At 53.5% G+C, this 7,518-nt stretch overlaps 1 pseudogene; it reads left to right on the top strand.

The window, feature by feature from the left end:
* The first annotated feature begins 6,203 nt into the window (after positions 1-6,203).
* Positions 6,204-7,211, top strand: LOC147991841 (uncharacterized; annotated as a pseudogene).
* The last annotated feature ends 307 nt before the right edge of the window (positions 7,212-7,518 follow it).

Raw genomic sequence — 7,518 nt, forward strand, 5'->3', positions numbered from 1 at the left:
GGTATATGGATGGTAGATATAGGTTTTTGTAATCTGAAAATATAAAAACAGCAAGGTAACTAATGATAAAAGTGAGCATAAACGGTATTGCAATGCTAGGAAACAAGGCCTAGGGTTCATACTTTCACTAGTGCAAGTTCTCTCAACAATAATAACATAATTGGATCATATAATTATCCCTCAACATGCAACAAAGAGTCACTCCAAAGTCACTAATAGCGGAGAACGAATGAAGAGATTATGGTAGGGTACGAAACCACCTCAAAGTTATTCTTTCCAATCAATCCATTGGGCTATTCCTATAAGTGTCACAAACAGCCCTAGAGTTCGTACTAGAATAACACCTTAAGACACAAATCAACCAAAACTCTAATGTCACCTAGATACTCCAATGTCACCTCAAGTATCCGTGGGTATGATTATACGATATGCATCACACAATCTCAGATTCATCTATTCAACCAATACATAGAACCTCAAAGAGTGCCCCAAAGTTTCTACCGGAGAATCACGACGAAAACGTGTGCCAACCCCTATGCATAGGTTCATGGGCGGAACCCGCAAGTTGATCACGAAAACATACATCAAGTGGATCACGTGATATCCCATTGTCACCACAGATACGCACCACAAGACATACATCAAGTGTTCTCAAATCGACTCAATCCGATAAGATATCTTCAAAGGGGAAACTCAATCCATAACAAGAGAGTAGAGGGGAGGAGAAACATAAGATCCAACTATAATAGCAAAGCTCGCGATACATCAAGATCGTGCCAAATCAAGAACATGAGAGAGAGATCAAACACATAGCTACTGGTACATACCCTTAGCCCCGAGGGAGAACTACTCCCTCCTCGTCATGGAGAGCACCGGGATGATGAAGATAGCCACCGGAGAGGGATTCCCCCTCCGGCAGGGTGCCGGAACGGGTCTAGATTGGCTTTCGGTGGCTACGGAGGCTTCTGGCGGCGGAACTCCCGATCTATTGTGCTCCTCGATCGTTTTAGGGTATATGGACATATATAGGCGGAAGAAATACATCAGGGGAGCCACGAGGGGCCCACGAGGGTGGAGGGCGCGCCCAGGGGGGTGGGCGCGTCCGCCTGCCTCGTGGCTTCCTCGTTGCTTTCTTGACGTGGACTCCAAGTCTCCCGGGTTGCTTTCGTTCCAAAAATAAGTTCCGTGAAGTTTCAGGTCAATTGGACTCCGTTTGATTTTCCTTTTCTGCGATACTCTAAAACAAGGAAAAAACAGAAACTGGCACTGGGCTCTGGGTTAATAGGTTAGTCCCAAAAATAATATAAAAGTGCATAATAAAGCCCATAAATATGCAAAACAAATAATATGCGTGGAACAATCAAAAATTATAGATACGTTGGAGACGTATCAATACAACTTGCTGATATTCGCCTTCAAGACCATGTCAGCGACACCATCAAATGGAAGCATGAAGCGTCAGGAATATACACTGCTAGCTCTGCCTATAAGGCACAATTTCAAGGCCTCATCAAATCTGATTTCAAGAACATGATTTGGAACACTTGGGCACCTGCTAAGATGAAGATCTTCACATGTTTGCTACTCAAAAACAGATTATGGTGCAATGACCGTCTCCAACGGAGAGGATGGCCAAATGAGTACTTCTGTCAGCTGTGCGTCCGGAGCTTGGAATCCTCCATGCATTTGTTCTGGCAGTGCCCGCTGTCGCTCAAGGTCTAGACGAATGCGGCGGCCAGAGGTGGCTGCAGCTCACTCCACCCTTTGCAGTGACAAAGCAAGACTAAGTCGACGGTCATCGTTGCTGCAATGATCGGTGCAGTGCGGCCTGAACACAAGAAGGCCCTCAAGACAACCATCATCATCATCATCCTCTCCGAGATTTGGAAGGCTAGAAACGAGAGCACCTTCAGAGGCATGATGGAAACGCGGGCTAGCATCACAGCAGCCATACAACGAACACTAGAATTTTGGCGCCAAGCGGGAGCAGCATTTTTGGAGCACCCTTTCTGGGATCCTCCTTGAGAGAATAGCCATAGCACCTTACATGTTTCTTTTGCAATTCTTCTTCTTTATCTCCTTTGATCCTCGGATCAGAACCCGCATTTGATGTTTTAACACCTTCTCCATGCTATCAATCAATACAAGCCAACAATCAGCTGGGTCTTTCAAAAAAAGACATTGGCACCAGCTCGAGCCTACGGTGATTAGGATATCCATCAACGTAGTCCCAACGTAGCATATGCTAAAGCTCCGGTATCTTCTCTTTCCAGATAGTATAGTACAAGCATTTCTCTTTTTGGCTAGGTACTGACAAGATAATGTAACTAAAAATGAAAGCGTCGTGTATCATCTCGTGGTAATCAGTGGAGTATCATGCATGCCACGTGATTGTATACATTGTTAGAATTAAGAAGAGGCACGTCGTGGTCAGGATAAGAGCATATCTACCCACCCCCCAACAGGCCCCAAGGCACTTTTTTACCGCGAGCACAAAAAAATGCCTGAGCCCAAATTTCGTCGGTTTGGACTGAAATTGGTGTCGATGGACCCACGCCGAACACAGCACGCTGGGGGACGACCAGGGACGCCGGGAGAAAGAAAAATAACGCAAAAACAAACCGCACCCGATCCCCCTGTGGACCCACCGAGTTAGCGACTATGCTTCATCGTTCTCATCGCCTCGCCTCGACTCTCGCGCGTTTCAATGATGTCGGCGGTCAGCTTTCCATTGATGAAGGATGGCGTAGTGATGGCGAGCCTTCGCCGTGCGTCCCGCCCTTTCCGTCACGCATCTACACCGCTCCCTCCCTCTCGCCACTATAAAAACCGACCTTCGCACATAGTGTCACTAGTATGCCTCTACTTGACTAGCTCGTTGATCAAAGATGGTTGAGTTTCCTAGCCATAGACATGAGTTGTCATTTGATTAACGGGATCACGTCATTAGGAGAATGATGTGATTGACTTGACCCATTCTGTTAGCTTAGCACTTGATTGTTTTAGTTTACTGCTATTGCTTTCTTCATGACTTATACATGTTCCTATGACTATGAGATTATGCAACTCCCGATTACCGGAGGAACACTTTGTGTGCTACCAAACATCACAACGTAACTGGGTGATTATAAAGGTGCTCTACAGGTGTCTCCGATGGTACTTGTTGAGTTGGCATAGATCAAGATTAGGATTTGTCACTCCGATTGTCGGAGAGGTATCTCTAGGCCCTCTCGGTAATGCACATCACTATAAGCCTTGCAAGCAATGCAACTAAAGAGTTAGTTGCGAGATGATGCATTACGGAATGAGTAAAGAGACTTGCCGGTAACGATATTGAGCTAGGTATTGAGATACCGACGATCGAATCTCGGGCAAGTAACATACCGATGACAAAGGAAACAACGTATGTTGTTATGCGGTTTGACCGATAAAGATCTTCGTAGAATATGTAGGAGCCAATATGAACATCCAGGTTCCGCTATTGGTTATTGACCGGAGACGTGTCTCGGTCATGTCTACATAGTTCTCGAACCCGTAGGGTCCGCGCGCTTCAAGTTCTATGACGATCGGTATTATGATTGTATATGTTTTGATGTACCGAAGGTAGTTTGGAGTCCCGGATGTGATCATGGACATGACGAGGAGCCTTGAAATGGTCGAGACATAAAGATTGATATATTGGAAGGTTATATTCGGACACCGGAAGGGTTCCGGGGGTTACCGGATAAATACCGGAGTACCGGGGGTTACAGGAACACCCCCCCGGGGGGGGCTTAATGGGCCTTAGTGGAAATAGAGGGCAGCAAGGGGAGTGTGGGGCGCCCCCCCTCCCGCCCCCAAGGCCCAAACCGAATTGGTTTAGGGCAAGGGGGCCGACCCCCTCTTTCCTTCTCCTCCTCTCCCTTTCCTTCCCCCTTTCCTACTCCTACTAGGAAAGGAGGAGTCCTACTCCCGGTGGGAGTAGGACTCCCCCCTTGGCGCGCCCTCCTTGGCCAGCCGCCTCTCCCCCTTGCTCCTTTATATACGGGGGCAGGGGGCACCTCTAGACACACAAGTTGATCATTGATCTCTCCCAGCCGTGTGCGGTGCCCCCCTCCACCATAATCCACCTCGGTCATACTGTAGTGGTGCTTAGGCGAAGCCCTACGACGGTAGCTTCATCAACATCGTCACCACGCCGTCGTGCTGGCGAAACTCTCCCTCGAGCTCTACTGGATTGTGAGTTCGCGGGACGTCACCGAGCTAAACGTGTGCTGAATGCGGAGGTGCCGTACGTCCGATACTGAGGATCGGTCGATCATGAAGATGTACGACTACATCAACCGCGTTGTCATAACGCTTCCACTTAACGGTCTACGAGGGTATGTGGACGACTCTCCCCTCTCGTTGATATGCATCACCATGATCTTACATGTGCGTAGGAATTTTTTTGAAATTAATACGTTCCCCAACAGCGGCCGCGACGAGGGTGGCGTCATCATGCTCTCCGAGAATGACGACGAGGTCACTGCGTTGAGCAACCCGGTCCGCAGCGGCGATCAGGCCAGGGCTGCAGCCAGGCCGACCAATCCACCCCGCCCGAAGGACGGGCTACGGAGTGACGTCGACGGCGGCGACGCCTACACCATCTTCTACAACCTCATCGTCATGACCTAGGCGTATTTTCATGTTTTTATCTATGTAACGTCGACTAAATATCAATGAAATCACCTATATTTTATCCAAATCAACTGAATTTCGTCGAGTTTGGGCGTTTTAAATTTTTTGGGCCGATGTCGTTGCGGTCACAGCTGGGAATCGGTGCCCCCCACCCCTCGGCCAAAAAAAAACAGCCGGCGACGCCCCAAGAGGGGCTATTTACCCCCGAGAATTGCCCTTGGGGGCCGAACCGGCACGCCTTAAATTAAACAGTTTGCATTCACATCTCTCATATTTCATCCCCTAAATCCATACAAAACATGCAAAAGAAATCCTACGCACTACATCTATGTACTACCCTAGCTACTCTTCGTCGTCGAAGATGTCCAGGACGACGGTGCCGGGCGCCGGCTGGACGGGCGGGTAGGAGGGCTCCGACTCATCCTCCTCCTGCTCGACCTCATCCATGTAGGCGAGCATCTCCGCCTCCTCTGCGGCCTCTTGCGCTTCCATATCCTACCGGCGACGGCATCTTGCCTCTGCAACCGACTCCGACTGGAGGGAATCGATGGTCTGGTGCTCCGCCTGCAGATACCTGTCACCAGCATCCACCACATCCTCCTCCTCTGGCTCACCCCCTCCTCCTCAAAGTCCTTTCGTCATCGTCGTCCTCCTCCTCCAGATCCACTACATGCGGAGGTAGCCCAACGGCGATCCGGGCTTCGCGGCTAGCCCGGATCTGCTCAAGGAGCTCGAGCCAGCGCTCTGGCGTCAGAAATGGGTCGCTCCTCAGCAGGCGGCGTGGGGGCATGGCTACTAGGCGGACGGGTGAAATGGAAAGTGGCGGCGACGACGGAGAGGAGGATGAAAATGTGGATGGATGGTAGGGTTTTGGTGATGTCGATCGACTTCAATAGTCGGGCAATACACTACGCGGCCTGCCGAAGCTACGCCATGCGGTGTCACCGGTCCGACGGAGGAGACGAGATTCAGCCCGCCGGGTTTGGGGGCGTTTCTGGCTGGGACCCTTCGTTAGTCCGACGTGGTGGACGAGCATGGACGCGTCCGGGCGCCCATATATTTGCCCTATATTTGGGCTGGATATGAGAAGTGTCAATCAGCCCAGGCGTTTCGGACCCGTTTTAGACATTCGTCTAAGTCGAAAAAACGTGACCGGTCAATAAGCGGGTAGCTTGTCCGGGCATAAGAGGCGAGTTTGAAAGGTATGGTCATAGATGCTCTAAGAGCATCTCCAGCCGCGCCCCCAACAGGCCCTCCCAGGCGTTTCTGCCGCGCCGGTGCCGAAAAAACGGCCCAGTCGCCCCCCCCCAGAATCCCGTTTTTCACCGGCTCGGGCCGAAACTGGTGCCGGCGGACCCAGGTAGAACCCGGCGCCTTGGGGGGCGCCTGGGGCACCGGCACAAATGAAAAGGGCGCGTGGGTCCGCCCTGTCGGCGAGTCCAGCGCCTATTTCCGCCATTTCTTCCCGCTTTCCCCCCACTTCCCTCCCATTTTCTCCTTTCCTCCCGCCAATCTCCCTCCCGCTCGCCTCCCAGCCGGCCGCCATGCCATCGAAGAAGTATGTCGTCCCCCGCGCGGCGGCAACCGCCTCCGTCGCCCAGCCGAAGCAGAGGAAGCCGAGGGCGCCGCCGTCCAAGCCACCGGGCATGCCAAACGCCGAGTGGAGGGCGGAAGTTCAGCGACGGGAGGCTGTAACCGCCGACCGGCGGAACAGGGCCATCGCCAAGAAGGCCCGTGACCACGCGGCGTGCGCGGCTGCGGCTGCCGCTTCGGCGGACCAAGCCGAGGCCGAGGCGGCTCGCGCGGGGATGATGAATCAAACCGGCAGCCACGCTCAGTACGCTCCCTGGGGCCAGCAAAGCGTCGGCTCTCCGTTGCCGCAGCCATGGGGATCGCCCTCGCAGAGCTACGCCGACGGGGATGCGCACGGTGGGTTCAACCCAAACGTCACCTTCCCCCATGGACACCCGGCCCAGCGCACGCCCTCGCCCGCCTACGCCGGCGTGCAGTACCCTCCATACAACTACTCGCCGCCCGCCTACGCGTCCTCCCCGACGCCCCATCTCCACCGTTGCGCGCTGCCCTTCTCGCACCTCGGCGACACCGACGAGACCGAGGGCGACATGGACGACATCATCGCCGCAGGTTCGGCCGCAGCCGCCGCATCTCCCGGGTTCGACACCCCGGACGAGACAGTGGATCTTAGCGGTGGCATGGACGGCGAGCTCGGCTACGTCTACAGCGAGGAGGAGCGGGATGAGCAGGAGGAGGACGACGACGAGGAGGAGGAGGAGGAGCCGGCGACTGTTCTGGCGAAGAGGCGCAAGAAGAAGAAGCGGGCGGCCAGGTCAGGCGATCCGCACATCAAGTGGGCGTCCAAGGAGCAGGAATGCCTCGCCAAAGCATGGAAAGTCGTCTGCCTCGACCCGACCACCGGCACGAACTAGAGCATCGAAACGTACTGAGAGCGCATCAAGGCCGAGTTCGACGAGCGCAAGCTCGTCGACCCCTACTTCAAAGGCGTCTACATGCAGCGCGGCTCAAAGGCGATGGCGAACCATTGGGGACGTATCAAGGGGGCGTGCAACAAATGGCATGGGGCCGTCGAGGAGGTCGCGGCTCGCCCAAAGAGCGGCGCCAGCGTTGAGGATCATGTATGCCACGCCGGTCTCCCGCCTCTCTTCGCCGTGTACGCCCGCCAACTGTTTGTCCTCCGCGCAGTTACTGCGCATGTTCGCCCTGTACCGGCAGAGCAACAACGACGCCGAATTCAAGTACCTCCACGTTTACAAGGGCGTTGACAAGTGCGAGAAGTGGGCGGAAGTCCGGCGCACCCTCGACAAGGCCAAGGAGACCTAC

This window comes from Triticum urartu, chromosome 1A (assembly GCF_056163025.1).
Source record: "Triticum urartu cultivar PI428250 chromosome 1A, HENAU_Tu73, whole genome shotgun sequence".
NCBI lineage: Eukaryota > Viridiplantae > Streptophyta > Magnoliopsida > Poales > Poaceae > Triticum > Triticum urartu.